This window comes from Megalopta genalis, chromosome 8, assembly GCF_051020955.1.
Source record: "Megalopta genalis isolate 19385.01 chromosome 8, iyMegGena1_principal, whole genome shotgun sequence".
Lineage (NCBI taxonomy): Eukaryota > Metazoa > Arthropoda > Insecta > Hymenoptera > Halictidae > Megalopta > Megalopta genalis.
Window position 1 is genome coordinate 19,602,671 of NC_135020.1, and position 18,035 is coordinate 19,620,705.

Sequence of the window (18,035 nt, forward strand, 5' to 3'; positions counted from 1 at the left end):
TTGTCAGATATAGTTTTTATTCTGGGAAGTGTTAAAAACGTGGAATGAAGGAAGAGAAAGGGAACGTCTCGTCCTGGACCCGTTAGAGGACTCATCAGTAAGGCTATCGCCGAAGGTAGCCGCGACATTATTATATACAATTTATATAATTTCGTCGGAATGTTAATAGAAAAGGCAGAGAGAAGAAAATGATAAAAAAGAAATACTTGTTATACGAGTAAATTTTGAAAATGTCAATTTTCGAAATTTTCGATCAAACAATTTTGGAAATTCTGACACAGTCGTTTTCATATTTTGAATATCCGTCAGAACAAATTTTTAATCCATACATAATGTTACAGTAATACAAATTTTATTTGTTGAAAAAATATTCTTATCGGCGATGTTAACATTTTTACTCATTTCTTTTAAAATATACACATCAAGACAAACGCTTAGACATTTTTTTTTAACAGATCTTAAAATTCAGTCATTTGTATTTTGTAAATGAAAATGGACCTTCGCGAATCCTCTGTACAGATAATGTTATTGAAATCTCAATTTGTGTGCTGAAGTTAAATTTAGGATGCACGTAGATTATAGAGATCTTTGTAACAATGGTATTTTTCAATAAAAAGGTACGTCCCAAATTTCTATAAAGATTTAGTTAATCTATCACAATAGATTTGAATTTATATTTATTTCAAGTGAGTTACATTTAATATATCATCGTTTACGTTTAATATAACATCATTTAGTCGCTTAATTAAAAAACGACTCATGCAAAAATTCCACTTCAAAAAATTTCTAGTCTTTACCTAGATCATTCAAATTCTGTAATAAGTCTGGATAATGGCATGGATATTCCTGACCTAAATACTTCATGGAGACTGAGACAAAGAAATTGAAAACGTGCATGAATGCGGTGAACCGTCATCGAGTTTTCCGAATCGCAGTTCTTATTATACGAAATCGCACGAAATGTTAGAACAACGTTTAGAAACGTCCACTTCGTGAATTATTTACAGTATCAAGTCTCTCTATTCAGTCTCTCTAGGCTCCGGTACGTCGATGTTTGCGAATCTCCTCGCAATTGTGCATAGTATCGAAGGTCTGTATTGTACCCTCCCATGCTAGTACACATATATGCGAATTGCATCCATTTTAGTACAATCTTGATACATCTGTAAATGTCAGCGTGTTCCGTCTTTTAAAGTGCGACGACGGCGGAACATCGAAGGAAACTCCGCAGACAGAATGGGATTACAAGGTGTATTCGTTTCAGCCATTTTAATTAAGTCGCCTGAAACACACAGTTCCCTCTGATTTTCAGATTATTTGAATGGAATTATACACTTCACTGTTTGCTCATTTTTATGTTTGTAAACGTTTCAAAAGAAGAACTATGTTGCAAAATTCGAGATTAAAAAGTTCGTTTAATTGAAAATGCGGAAACATTTTTCAATTAATAATATTAATAACAACTAATATTAATAATAATACTAATATTTAAGAAATAATAATAATATTTTTTTAGAATACTTACTTTGTGTTGAGAGTTTGCAGTGATGGGACTTAATAATTTTTCTAATAATATTTAATAGCTGTGTCCCTTAGACATCCGTTTCAAAACTTCAATATAATTTAGAATTCGCACTTATTTTATGTTAAAGTAAATAAAATTTATAACGCAGTAAACAATATAATATAAAAAGGAAGTTCAATCAGGTCAATTTCAAAATCTTTTAATATCTTTACGATTTAGATTTAGTTACGTAATATTTGAAGAAATTATTCTCTTCATTACTCTCTTTATGCCAATTCTATGCCTCTTCTTATGCCAATTCTATTATTCTCGTCGTGCCAATATTATTTAATACCATCAATTTATGGAACAGTGAAAAATCACTTCTTACAAAATCGAGAAAAATGACATAAATGTAAAAACAGGTTAAGAATACCGTAGAATTGGGTAGTTGACCCTTCCAATGGTACCAAATGGAAGTAGCATAGCCTTTTAGTTTCTTTTTGTGTCGTGTTCGAAACAAAAGTGTCCCTTCCATATCAAGTTTCGCTTATTATTATTCTATACTCGAAGTATAAGAAAGAACAATACGACTTGTGAGATGGTCCAATATAATACTTTGACAACTCGAACTTCAACACGTTGAACGTGTTAAAAACGTCAGTTCTCAGGGACTGGCAGCGAATCTATCATTTGGGCGGCATCGGCGCGTGGGACCGGCAGTATCAAGGTTAAAAAATAATGCCGGCCTGCCGTCTCAACGGAAAACCCATCAAAATCTTAACGTGTTAAGAGAAGGAGAAGTACTTTCGAGTTATAAAGGTTTTAACCCGTCGAAGTTCCAAGTAAGGGAGGTACGACAAATGAAAATTCGACGTGTAGGAGCTTTGCATCACGATTATTCTTTCCACTTGTGGAGGTGTCAAAAAACGTTCATACTTTTAAAGAAATAAACGATTGACGCGCGATCACAGAACCGTTGAATCAATTAATTGGTATGTAGAGATAAATTTCGACTTGCAAAGACCGGAGTTCGCCTAAATTCGAGCGCCACGGGTGAAATACAAGGTAATGAGTTGTAATGATTTACACAGATGAGTAGAAGGGAATAAAGACAATTTTTTGTATCACAAGAGTAGTTCAGTTGACAGAGTTCTGCTGCATTGTTTAAATATTACCTACCATTTTTATTAAATAATTACGATCGTCGATCTAGAATGTAACATAACTTCGAAGAAGCAATTCGAACAGCGTTACCTCAAGGTGGAAAATGTCAAAGATTTTCTGAGGTACATCAACACGGAAGTCGCCTTAATAAAACAAATTCTTTTGTCGAACAGAAGAAAACTGACTTCCGTACGGCGAGCAGAATCCAAGTTCAGAAATTCTGTCTATGGTTCGCGTTACAATTGATCCCATCGGCGGTTGGTAATCAGCCACGCACATCGCTGACGCGCAATCTATGGATTTAAGTTGATCAACGTGCCGGCTTGTTTCAGTCAATTGGGCTCGAAGCTGCTTCGCGTATTTAATTCTATGCCGGGATTAACGCGATAGGGACGATAATCAGGATTAACGAGACACGAAATATCGGGTAGCTTCGAGGATTCTCGGTCAGCGGAGCGAACGACGTTGGACAGAGACGTCTGTCAGGACGTTTAAACAGAGAGAACGCGCTTGCGTATGCTGATTAGAACCGGGAGCAATTAACAATCCGAGTGCGAAATCGCGTAAGCAATTCGTGGACAAATAGTCCGGCCGAGTTTTCCAGGCTTTTGTTCGGGTCAGCTGGTTTCGGTGTCGCGAAGAAAAAAGCAACGGGATTGGGCGGATTTATCGATCAGCTTTCTCATTCCCTTTTTCATTCCGAAATAATTGCTCGATATATAATAACTACTCGAAATTTGTGAACGCGTCACGAACTACTTATACAATTGGTGTAGAAAGTATTCGTACATCTTTTAAAACGGAATAACTATTTTAAAAAATGTACCGATTAATTTGTATTTTTTTGGAATGTCAGAGGTATTGGTTTACTAAACAATGGTTAAAAATTGCAATTGGTTAGGATGAAACAAGAATTTAAAAATTGATGCTTCTTCAACTTTTTCTTATCTGAGAGCCTATAACAAATATTTAAGAAACGCATTTTGTAGATCTCGGCAACCTATACACACGCATATTGAAAGTTTCATTCAAATCGATTGAGATTGCCATGAGCTGTTAACATTTTAGAATTTGCAAATACAGCAGTTATTCACGAATTTCGATCAAAAACTAGTAATTTTTACGTCTTTCGGTGGCTGTAGCTTGACGTTATGTATATAAATCATCGAGATCTGCAAAACAGGTTTTTTAAATTTTCGTTACAGGCTCGCATAAAGAAGTTGAAAAGACATAATTTTTTAATTTTGCTGTCATCCCCACCATTTTTTAAAAGAATTTTTTAGCCATTGCCTAGTAAACTAATCTCTTCAACACCGCCCACCCATAAAAAAATATCCATTTTAGAAGGTGCGCGAATATTTTTTACCGACTGTACGTAGTTCTCGATTATACTGAAATGTTTTCGAGTTATTTCACGCATAGCAAGCTCCACGCGCCGGTGCATTTAGCGTCTGCATAATTCAAGGGACGGATCGGATGAATGGCGCTGGAAATCAGGGGATCCAAGGGATCGCCGAAAAATTGGCAACGCTGATAGTGACAACAGGAGCGAAACGCGTGACGGTAACGGACGGATTATGAAAGCAAATAATCGAGCGACCCGCCGCAATCCGACCGAATAATTTGGTAGCGAATGTGGCGTAAGGAAGAACGGTGTACCGCGGCCAATGGAAGTTTCATGACTGCGATCCATGGTGCTTAACCGTCACGTTATAGACACCGCTATTGAGAAATCCGCTTATAAGTCCCGGCCAGATTAACATCGTCTGGTGGCCGTTCGAGCGGTATCGCATAATGTGCTAAAGTCCTCGAAACGTGGACATAATTCATATTGTCCTTATGTGTGCACTATTCATTATGAAATAGGTTATGCCGATAAACAATAAACCCATTTTATAGGTTTTTGGAGTAGTAGAATGCAATTTTGATAACGACCTTTGTGTAAAATAGTTTTAAAATTAATTTTAAATAATTAGTTATAAATTAATTTTTTACAGGGAATTGGATACCAGATTCTACGATTAAATGTTGTCTATTGTACGACAGTAAAATTGATAGAGGATTAAACGCAGGAAAATGTTCCTGTTGTAGTGTACAATTTTAAATAATAATACTATATTATATAATAAAAAAGATACAATGTGCATGAAGATACAGCGAAAGAGAAAAACATAACTTAATATACATAACTGTATTAGCTATAATCATAAATATAATTTTATACAATGAATACAATTGATTTTCTAATTCCATTCGTAAAATGACAGTTTTTATTTCAAATAATATTTATAATCGATTATGCTGCTCATTAATACATTGTTTATTTCAGACAATGTGACCTACTAAACTTTAAAACAAAATCGGGAAAATGTACATTCTTAATAGAATTAATTACGAAAATTCCTCGAAATTAAGATTGTCATATTAAATTTGACTAATTATAAAATTACAGCCACATACAGGACAATAATCGATTTCCACAAAAGTCGCGTTAAGGCAGACGTTTATGTTAGTAATGCCTGTGCTCCATTTTGAATTTTGCATTTTTTATAACATATTCAAATTTAGCAACTCTGAAGCATTGATCCTCGTGAAAATTTTATGGACTCACGAATTTTGGTCCATTTTTTGATAAAGGGACCACAGCGTGTCGTCGGGACACCTAATTCTCCGCGAACAACCACCGATTAACGGATTATAATTACGACTGCTGAATCGAGTAGAGACTTTTATTCGCCGTGTCGGAACGCTCGCATCCTCTCCTCGTTACCGGCACTTGAAAACTTCATAAAGCGTGCCGGCGAAACGTCCGAAGCGACTTATCCGAGCCGTGTCATTAAAAGTTCCGGCGAATGACAGTGTCCTTTGAACGGCTTAGGAGCTAGCTAATCTGTCAACCGTCGCTGTAATGACCGATAATCACGATAATTGGATCAAATGAACGGCGATTTTCGCAATTTTTCTCGCTGATGAAGAAAGCATTCTTGTTAATTACCGTTGTTAAGGGAACGCATACTGGTCATCTAAATATGTATTATACAATAATTTCTCCGAGAAATGTTTGTGAAGGTCGTAATTGAAACCGACAGATCTGAGAATATTAAGCCGCGATTCTTCGATAAACATGGCGCAGCACAAGGATGCAACGCGAAATGTACATCGTAAAAATGAAGTATGATCGGTAGCTTCTGCATCACGCTATTTGTGTCGGACACGATCAAACAGCATCATGGGTAATTCAACGTTACGTCCAATAAATAACAACCAGCCAGTGGATTCGATGAATGTATAACCTGAATGAATACAAACATCGACAAAATTGCAGAGCACCGCTCAATTCTCTCGAATTTTTTAAAATTCATAGGACAGAAAATGAATTTTTATCGGGGAATTTAGATCCGTTTAACGACGACTCTATTCTCGATCTAAATGATACTGTAATTTCTCCCGGAAATACCAAATTTCGGGTTGCCGTGAATTTCCTTGTGCTAGTCCTACGCCTATGTGATTTATTCCGTTCGACAGAAGACAACACAAAGTGGTCTGTTCGGCGTGAAGCAGGTAAAAAAGACCGCGGAGCTACAAGGTACGTTGACCAATCTCCGTCGAATCGTGGTATGTGTCCTCCAAATTGCCTCCGAATCGTGGCAAAAAATTAGAAATAGAAAAGTTAAGCCATCGTTTTTATTCTAGCATTACTATGTATTCGTATTAATGTACACCGGCATGCTGGCCGCTGCCTTTTTCGTCGATTGCCCCAAATTTCTAGAAAAACAAGCAGCGGGGCTCGAAGAATCCCGTCTTAATATTCTCAGATCTGCCGGTTTTTTTCAATTCCGACCTTCGAACATTTCTTTATATTACCAATGTGACTGTTCGAACTGCTTAACTTATTCGAATAGTTGGTAGTAACCCACGACAACAGTTGTTGCCACCGAGCAAATAAATCATAATTTATGTGATACGCCAAAAAATGAGTGCCGGTGAAGTAATATGGTCCTACAAATTGTAAAGAAAAGAAATGGAGGGGCGCCGTTAGTCATTTCGGAATTTGCTCCGAAGAGTTATAGCGCCCTTCATCTTGGATACTCGGATCATTTCATTTTTCGCGAGCTACCTTGTACATACAGGTATACATATATGTACACTTGCCGACACGAGGCGAGCAATGCAGCCTAAATATTGAAATTCCGCTCAAGCCTCGCAAATATTTGCCGACGCGTTAATACTCGTTGAAGATCACGCGGTGCCGCTATTCGATGTAGAACAGTAATTGGTTTATTTGTTTATTGTGTACGAGTTGGATCGGATTCACTGCGAGACCATAAAATTTCCCGTTACCCTATAGGACGTTAATGATCGCTTGTTCCTCCATAACAGGCGGTAACTAATGCCCCGAAAATTACCCCCGAAAATAACGAACGGTTTAGATAATCGGTGTTAACGGGGTTAAAAGTAACGCGACGATTAATGGCGGCCCGTTGTAAGCTTGCAATTAACGGGCTCGATTAAATAATTAACTATCGTGATACGATGATCGCCTGACTGCGATGCCGTCGCATAGTGATCTGAGAGCGGCAAAACCCCTAAATTTTCAAGTGTCTTAAAAAAGAATCAAGTTTGTTATATTTTTAACTAATAGGAGAGTCGATGAAAACATTTTAAGGGTGAAAAGGTTCAGAAACCAAAGTTAAAGAATATTTTTAATTCGGTCATGCCAAGCATGCTGAGTTTTCAGAATGAATTCAAGCACGTTTGAAGAAACGGTATGTAAAGCTAAGCGGTGTAAACAATAATTATTTTTCTGGCTTAGTTCGAGTCCCAAGACTTGGTAAAAATCGCGAATAATATTTATTTTCGCGAAGGAGCAACGTTAATGAAGCGCCAACGTGCGCCGACGCGCGACTGGAAAAAATACGTTTGTAGGTATCTAAGTTAATTAAGAATAAAGTAATAAATGTAAGATTCAACTGCGTCGACTTGCGACTCTGGGTATTATCTCATAAAATGTTAGTAAACAACTTCGACACAGAGGAGGCTCAAGAAGCAGGAAACAAAGACTACCGACTGTACAGAAGAGATCGCGCTCGCGAAATCTCGAGAAATAACGTGAATGAAAATGTTTTTCATTTTCTTTCAGTATCGTCCGATCCTTATGTAAACAAATTTTGTTGAGGATCGAAAAGAAATAACAAGTTACATTTTAATAAAGAAGTCGAAGTCCTACTGTTGTAAATTTTGATAAGGACTTAAACTGTTTAATTTTAAATTTCATAAAATTACTATTTTTTAAATTAAGTAATTATTTTTTATTACAAGAAATTATTATTTTTTAACAATTTTTAATCTAAAAATTATATTTTATTTTCAATTTATTTTACATTCAATTTACGTGTCAAATGTATTATCTATTTTTTATTTGTTTAATTTATTTATTATTTTTCCTCATCAAAAACAGTTACAAATACATGTATTGTCGAGATTTTCTTCGAAATAGAGCTTTCCTAGTGTTTCAGTAGTTTTTGGACTTCTCACACCACCGTGAAAGAAATAAAAACGAGGCGACCATTGCTTCAGTGGATTAAGCCGCGACAGGATCAGCCAATTAAGACGCCGTCATGGTAAACTAAAGAAAGTTCTCATTACGGGGTTCGTTTATGCAGAGGATCCAATTTTAATTAGAGGACCTAAATTTCTTCGAAATTGAATGTATGTATTGTCCTGTTACATGGCGCATCCTTTCCAGACACTATTTTTAAGATGTTTAGCGATGTCTAGCTAAACTTTAGCTTCATCACTCAACTCTAGCTTTATACTCATTTTATGGTGCATTGTGTTTACAATAAATACAAAATATAAAAATCACAATATACATACACTCTTTGCATATTTAAATTATATCAAGCATATAAAAATACCTTCGAACATAACATATTATAAATAACACATAATACTCTTGAGTAATGAATGTAACAACTTAAACTAATTCTTTCGTTTGATTTTGTTCGTTGAATGATACAAATTGATTTGTACTTATAATTATTGTCTAAAAGGAAACGCATGTATCAAGGAAAATTTCAACTTCAACGAAAAATTGTATCGAAGTATTTCAAACAGCGTGTAAAATTTTCTCTAAACAAAGATACGCGCGTCCGAATTGATTTTCGTGGGTTGTTGTGTACACAGCAGTTTTCCAGGCAGCGTGCGAGGATTAAAAATCGACTAGCACAACCGATTCGATCAGCCGGATTCGATCTGAATCGCGAATTCCCTGTGTAATTCGCATTGGGATTACGAATCGTTCAAGATGTGGCATTTGGTGGGCTGACTGTGCGATATGCTCCCCTTTCGGAAAGAAATGAGGTATCGCGGTGTATTTATGCATGGGAGCAGTTAACGGGATCGATTTTAAGCACTGCGTCGCGGATATTGCTGCCTGTTTTATTACGCCGTTTCAATTAATTTGGAGCAATGGTCGGGTGAACACATCGTGAAAAAATCGGGGGACGGAATTGGAAATGGAAATTGGAACGGAAACCGCGTACATTCCATTATTCATGCATTTTTTCCGTGTATGGGTATGTGCTGCGATGTATCGGCGCTGAGTGTACTGCAAGGTACCCATGCAGATTAACCATTGGCACATTCATAGTCGACCACAATAAATTATACCCCGTTTCGCGCGTTCAAATTGCGGTTATTAGTACGTTGTGATAAGTTATGAATAACTCGCTATTAACAGGTATATTTTCAGCGAACGCGCACCATTAATTTGGTATTTTAATTGCTCCTGAACCCACCCATAATGTTACAAAGTTTTACATACATGGTACTGTTAATAACAATTTTGTCACCTTGAAACATATGCCATTAAAACGATTTTGTTTCTCCTTGGGTAGCAGTATTTTCATCTGCATATATGTGATAGCATTTGTTCCGTGCTTTAACCAACACTATTGCAAAGTTTAACAAAATATTATTTATTTATTTTATTATGGCATGAATCATTTTTACAATTTTTAGAGGTACATAATTATTATCGGCGAACGTTGCATTTCAAGATACCATCTCGCGCAATAGTATTACAATTAGCCACAGTTCAAACACTGTTAGAGTTGCCTATTGAACTTTTTGTACAAATTATTGTTCCGCTAGTCTTAGGTCAGTAATATTATATATATATTATATAATATATAATATATATACAAATATAAATATTATATATATTATATAAACATATATGTATATTATATATTATATATACACATATGTAAATTATATATTATATATTACATCTCTGACTTGTTAACCATCTACAGTACGATATCTTCATATGAGTAGAAAATAATTGATGCTACTTGAAACCGATGAATGTAGGAACGCAATCTTTACATATTAATTAACAACGAATTCAAAATTTACGAAAACGATGAATTTAGTCAGAGGTGTGTAGTAAGATTTAGAATTTTCCATGCAAAACCTCCTTAATTATGAAATTAAAAAATATTAATAAATCAGTATATAACTTCAAAGTTACAATCAGCTATACAGGATTAATTTTTTCTTTATATAGGACTTTGCAAAACAATTGTTCGAATTGTAAATATGCCATGATTATTAACGATTACACTATGGATTTCATGCGTCTGGTTTAGGACAGTGCTATACTACTTGCATTTAGCCATATTCCAGTATTACTTCTCTGTCCGAATAATAACAGTCCTATACTACTAACTTCTGCTATACAGTAATTTCTCACGGAAATGCCAAATTACGAGGTGTTGTGAGTTTCCCTATGCTAGTGCTACACCTTAGTAATTTATTGCTACGTCGATGCTAAGGGTCGACGGAGTCCGTCAAGCGTGTGATGCGGCACGCGACGTGAATTCCCGAAAAACAACACAAAATGGTCTGTTTGGGTGTGAGTCAGGTAAGAAAAACCGTGGAGCTACAAAGTACATGATCAATCTTCGTAAAATCGTGGCATGTGGCTCCCGAATTACCTTCAAATCGTGTCATGTGGCCTTCGAATTGTCCTCGAACCGTGGCAAAAAATTAGAAATAAAAAAGTTAAGTCATCGTTTTTATTCTAGCATTACTATGTATTCGCATTAATGTACACAGGCATGCTGACCGCTGCCTTTTTTTGCCGACTGCCCCGAGTTTCTAAAAAATCTGATTTACTATTATCTATTCTATTATAAAAGTGACTTAGTATTCTCAGATCTGCCGGTTTCAATTCCGACCTCCGAACATTTCTGGGAGAAATTACTGTTTTAGGTTCTATTCCGTGGTATAAATGTCTGTCCTAATTTCGTTAATGGAAAGTACACTTGTTACACGCTATTATAATTTATAATGCACTTCAGTATTACAAAATCGAACGACTACAATTACGAGGTTAATTATACATTTCAAGTTCGAAATAAATGTTGTAACTTGAAACCAGTGACTGTAGAAATGCAACCTTTAGATATAAATTAACATGGATCTCGCAATTTTCAAAAAGGATGATTTAAAAATCGCGAAGCACAACTTCCTTGATTGTTAAAATTAAATGAAATTAAAAACATTGTTAAATCAGCGTGCGACTTTAAAGTTACAACGAGCTGTAAAACGGTTAATAGAACTTCGATGCGAACACCAGTTTTCCATCACCATCAAGAACAACCGGCTTGTACGTAGATAAAAATGAATCAGGTCGCTCGTTAAATTCGCGTTTTTATCATCTTTTAAGTAGGCATCCCGGCAACAGGCACGGCCATATTTCTCCCATTATTGTCGATTAAATGAAATTAAAATGTGCCGGGCTACGAGCTCCGGGCTCAGGTTTTCACTGAACCGCGCTGTACAAATTGTGATATCGTCGCGATATCATCGACTCGAAGTTCGTTTTCGCAATAGAAAGAAATAAATTTTCACACGGATATAATCCACGACTCACCGGAAATGACTAACAAGATCATTCGCGATCTATAGCGGTTTCATTTCGCCGCTCGTATTCTCATTATCTCGCCAGGCAGAAGCGTCGTTCTTTCGATTATAATTACTCGCCGCCGCGTGCGCCAGTTTGTTGGTTTATTAAACAGATATGTTTAATATATGTTATATTCTGTTTTAGTTTCGTTGAATCATTGATTGATCGCGTACATGTGTGTGCTGATTTATGTGTAAAGTTTTTGTACACTAATTTGCGACCGAAAGGTCTTATCGAACTTTAACACTCATATTGCGAACTTTTTTGACAAAAATATAACAAAGTATGGCTCAGGATTATTTAGAATTTTATGTATAAAAGTGTTTTCTTTAAATATTTAAATCGATATTTAAGTATTTAAATATTAATTTAAATATTTACATATTAATTTAAATACTTAAATATCAATTTAAATATTTAAATAAAACAGTTTTAAATATCAATGAAAATGATAATATTCTTCTATCTTCATTTTCTTAAATAAATGTAATTCTGTTCGTAATTTAACATTCGGATGGTGTTTTAAACTAGTGCCAAATTAAGTACAGAATTACGCTTATTTAAGAAAGTGAACATTAGAAAATATAAACATTTCTATTGGCATTTAAAATTGTTTTTAGATTTTGGCTGTGGCATCGAAATAAATAATAGGGGTGAACAATTTAATTTTTCTTCTTTTTTATGAACTTTTTGCTCCTTTCTATTTGGTTTGCTAAATTGATTTCCAAATCCAAATATAGAATTTGGTCATCCTGTTATGGTAGTCCTGGAATCAACAATTTAAATTATTTCAATAATGTAAATGGTTAAAATTTAGCAATTCTAATGAACAAATAACAATGTTGTCAATGCGAAGATTTCGATTGCAGGCGAAAACGGTTGCAGTGCTAGAACATACTATCGATATAGTAGTGTATCGAGAGCAGCGTATATCAGTTTCATCATGGGTATGCAATTAATTGGACGTTCCGTCGTATAGAAGATTACAACCTAGTATATGTAGGGAGGAGTTTCATCATCACACACCTGGTGAGCGTAGGAATCTATATTAAATTTAGCGATAAATAATTGTAGATTACATATTCAATGTGACAAAACTAATTTTCACGACACATGAAACGTATAATTATCCCCGTAATTTTAATTATTTGGTTTTATGTTATTGAAGTTCATCGTACATCGTAAATTATAATATCGTTTAACAAACATTACTTTAAGCGAAGTGAACTTTACATTAACAAAGTTACGTTAAGACACTCATATTATATTACAGAATCTATGTAACATAACAGAGGTTAGTAGTATCTTTGGTCAAACAGATATAATACTGGACTATGGCTAACTACAAGTAGTATAGAAGTGTGTTTCTGATTAGACACAAGCAGTACAGTAATTTCTCCCAGAAATGTTCGGAGGTTCGAATCGAATCTCACACACGTTTGTATAGAAATTCGGGGCAGTCGACAAAAAAAGCAGCGGCCTACTTAAAAAATGTTAAAAACGTGAATTCAACAAGCGACCTGATTCATTTTTACCGACGTACAGGCCGGTTGTTCTTGATGGTGATGGAAAACTGGTGTTCGCATCGAAGTTCTATTAACCGTTTTACAGCTCGTTGTAACTTTAAAGTCGCACGCTGATTTAACAATGTTTTTAATGTCATTTAATTTTAACAATCAAGGAAGTTGTGCTTCTCGATTTTTAAATCATCCTTTTTGAAAATTGCGAGATCCATGTTAATTTATATCTAAAGGTTGCATTTCTACAGTCACTGGTTTCAAGTTACAACATTTATTTCGAACTTGAAATGTATAATTAACCTCGTAATTGTAGTCGTTCGATTTTGTAATATTGGAGTGCACTATAAATTATAATAGCGTGTAACAAACATTATTTTAAGCGAAGTGTACTTTCCATTAACGAAATTAGGACAGACATTTATACCACGGAATAGAACCTAAAACAGTAATTTCTCCCAGAAATGTTCGGTGGTCGGAATTGAAACCGGCAGATCTGAGAATACTAAGTCGCGATTCTTCGAGTCTCGCGGCTCGTTTTTATAGAAACTCTGGGCAGTCGGCAAAAAAAGGCAGCGGTCAGCATGCCTGTGTACATTAATACGAATACATAGTAATGCTAGAATAAAAACGATGACTTAACTTTTTTATTTCTAATTTTTTGCCACGGTTCGAGGACAATTCGGAGGCCACATGGCACGATTTGAAGCCAATTCGGGAGCCACATGCCACGATTCGACGGAGATTGATCACGTACTTTGTAGCTCCGCGGTTTTTCTTACCTGACTCACGCCCAAACAGACCATTTTGTGTTGTTTTCCGGGAATTCGCGTCGCGTGTCGCATCATACGCTTGACCGACTTCGTTGACCCTTAGCATCGACGTAGCAATAAATTACTAAGTCGTAGGACTAACATAGGGAAATTCACAGCAACCCGAAATTTGGCATTTCCGGAAGAGAAATTACTGTATATATATGAGGTTATCTTTGATATTATTTTAATTTTCTTAAAACCAGCAGTTTCGTCGATGGACTGCGGATCTTTATGCGAAATAAAATTTGTCTGCATCGGCTGCAAATCATAGGTGTGCCTTAGAAGGAAATGTGAAATAAAATTTGAAGTGTAGAAAACTTCGAACAGAATTTCGTATTTTGGATTAAAATTTTGAACTCATTTTCATTCAAATTTTAGATTACATCCATTTAAGAGAACATCTTTTTTCATGAATTATTCCGTGACTGGGCGCGGTAAAGCTCCTTCACTGGCGATTTGATTTCCCAGCAGAAGAAAGCCATCCATTAATTGCGGCAGCATTTCAACTTCTGTGAAAGTTCAATATTCATAAGCATGATATAGTATTACTTTTCGATTGATACCGGCCGTGGAATATTCCTATTTCGTAAATTCAATTGAAGCTCTTCGCGACACGTCCGACTCGATATTCTGAAACGCGAAGTTCATAGTTTGAATTTGAATAATCCGCGAGCTTTAATGTTAATGCCACGGGTATTGATAAACTTCGAGGTTAACGGTTTCAAGGTATTTGCGGAACAAAGAGTTATGTAAATTGGCGAGATACGCCGAATAACGCATCTGTCGTTATTAAAACAGAAGTGCGGTTTCTGACGCAGGTTTCATTGCGTGATTTAATGCCGCCAGTTTCGCAAACAGCTATTCTCTAGAGACGTTTGTTCCACCGTGGTGGCACTTTTCAATAAATTTCGAATTCCGTACACACGGAGAATGAATTCATCGCCCGCGCGGACGCGACATTCCATTTAATTTGCAGCAGTTAGCCGAGCAAATTGAATTTCGAACGTTTTTTGAATATTCCTCCGGATCTTCGCCGATTTTTTTTTCCGGTCACGAATGCGGCAGCTCGTGCGCATCGAAAATCGTGTGAAAATTGAAATCCCTAAATCCTAAACAAAAATGCATGAAAATCTCTTAATTCTTTTATTCGATCGTTAATTGGATTCTATTTCATCCGAAGCTTTTCAAAAACATCCCTGTGAAATCAATTATTCTTTTCTAGCCTTAAATCTCGCAAGGCGGCTATGTCAATTTTGTCCGAAGGTATTTCAATCATTTACTTTATTGCTTAATTTTCGACAATTGCTGTTACATTAGGAACAACAGAAAGGCTAATAAATCTGCAAGAAGTAGCTTCAAAAATATGTTTTGGAAAATTGCTGAACAAGCTCAAAATTGTTATAAACATCGTCGATGGTACAGTTGCAAAAATGGTCCGCCGTTAATACGTGACTAAAAATGTTGGGAAGAACCCGCTTTCAAATTCGAATGGCTTTCCTAGCTTTCGACAATGAATTGTATGCAGTTGTCTCGGGATAATTAACCTCGCGTTTCTGATAACAGGTGATAAATTCAACACCGATACAATAACTTCTTAATCAATATTGTGCACTTACGGCTTACGACACCCGAACAAAATTTTGTTGTAAAACAGTCGTTGTAATACTTCTCGCGTCTTCGTTTCTTGTTTCTTTTACTACGTGCAAGTTTTAATTAGTCTGCGGGTCTTTTTTCAAAATAAAAATTTTCTAAGACAATCCTCTAAGAAAGAGAAATTAAATATAAATAATTTTTTTTTATTTTTTAAATTATTTTGACATGTTGCAAATAGCGTATCGATGTTATTATACTTTGCTACTCAATTTTGCAATAAATGTATATATTTACACGTTTGCAGATAAATTATAAAATTGTAGTGGGTCGTGTTAGGGTTAAATATTGCAACCATCGATGCTTTTTGTAAGCGCCAGGAATTTTGATTTCCATAATAATAATTGCACATCGCTTGTATGTGCTTATACCAACACGTTTCCGACAAGTAAATAAAATATAACACTTAGACATACAACTAATGAACAGTCGGAAGATCAATTTGCAACTGATAAGAAATCTGGCATTTCATTTGACACGACTGTGTAGCTTCTCAACCTTCACGATATCTACACTTGGGTGTTCCGACACCCTAACGAAAGTGCCTACACATAGGATGGTCAAAATTGTCCTTTCAGTCTTTTAAAGGATATTACATGGTTCAATGGCTGATCAAGGAAAACCCACCTGTGCAAAATTTCAACCCTGTAACTTGCTCGAGAGGGTAATTACAGGGTAAGTTAGATGTCGCGCTTCTCCGCCCTTTTTACCCTTTGGATTGTTTTTAAAAATTTTTTGATCTTGACATATTTTGGATCCTAAGCCGCGCACTGGTGAATTTTTTCAGATCTTTTGTTTGGATGGATCATTGCCAAAAAAATTGAAAACCGAATTTATCGACGTATTTAATGTGAGGAATAAAGTTATACAGCAAAATTCACCCTAATTGTCGCTCAGATTGTGTACAAAAATGGAGAATTTGGGAAGATGAGATTCGATTATTCGAGCCTTGCGGCTCGTTTTTATTGACAATCGATAACTATAAAAACAAGCCGCAAGGAAGAATATTGGTTTGTTGGTTTCACCGCAGATATGCATTGAGTAATGTTAAATGCTATTTGCGTTCGAAAGCTACAGGTTAAAAATATGTATGTACACGTCACAAATGTATGAAGCTTTACGGTCTAATTAATAATATGAAATAAATCAGAGATAGAAAGAGAGAGAAACAGATTGAAACGAACACGGCGGAAGAGTGGTTACACGTGAAAACGCAGTCGCCGAAACGGCGAAAAGAAATTCTAAATAGGTTCTACACCGGCATTAAAGGCTCGGAACTTTTGTTGAAATCGTCGGGCGCTCGTGTCGGAGCCGGTAAACGTTTACCCTGAACCGAGGCTCGCCTCTTTGAACGACCGGGAAGGCACAAAGGCTTAAACTTTAAGAAGTATACTCGACACGAATACGAAAAATGAGGCGGAAATATGATTTGTAGCTTTCATATACGGACTTATCGCGGACGAATGCAGTGGCCGGAGGCTGCTTTCAGCCAGATTGTGTTCGCCGACAAAATAAAATAATGTTAATGCACGGCCGACGATGAATCCGGCGAGCCTCTTTCAGACGAGCTCCTCCCTCTGACGTGCAAATTCGGCGAAGATCTTTTCACTTTGCTTAATTAACAAACTCGCCGATGTTGCCTTTGCTGATATTCGCGGTTTACTCGGCAGCGTTCATTATAACTGTTACAGTTAACTGTGTAAGTGCAGTCTGTTCGCGTACCCATAACGCATTTAAGCGAGTGGAACGGCCACGAAAAATATGCATATTTGCTCAGTCGATCCATGAAACAACTGGCAAAGATTATTATTCAATTGATGATACAGTCGGACTGAAATTTTTGTGTAGATCGGAAGCATTATATGAGCCGTTTATTTTGAAAGCGGGCTAAGTGCATTTATTTTAAAATCCAGATATTTGAGGATTTTCCGTTTTAACAAATTTACAAATATTAGTAATTGATAACACGGTAATATAATGTTATTGTGCTCCTAAAGGTTATTATGTTCTAGAGGCAATGATCGAATTAAATAAATTAAATTATATATATATATATATATATATATATATATATGTAATATATGTAAATATTAAAATAACTATAGCTAAATGTTTATAGAAGATAGACTTCGGCCACTTTCAAAATAAACGGTTCATATATGTATTGCTATTAATAACATATGTTACATATATATATATATATATATATTATAGTAATTAATTATATATAATTATTATAATTAAAATATATTAACATTAATATTATATTAATTATTATAATATAGTAATTAATATAGTAATTACTATAATATGTAAATGTACATATAAAATAATAAATAATAATAATAATAATAATAAAATGTAAATATTTAAATAACTAGCTCGATGTTTATGGAAGATGGACT

General features: G+C 35.4%; 1 long non-coding RNA gene across 1 annotated transcript in view; it reads right to left on the bottom strand.

Annotated features, from left to right (window-relative positions):
* The window catches only part of LOC143259903 (uncharacterized), a 131,514-nt gene that overhangs the window by 29,405 nt on the left and 84,074 nt on the right, over positions 1-18,035 (bottom strand). The gene's annotated exons all lie outside the window — the stretch shown is intronic.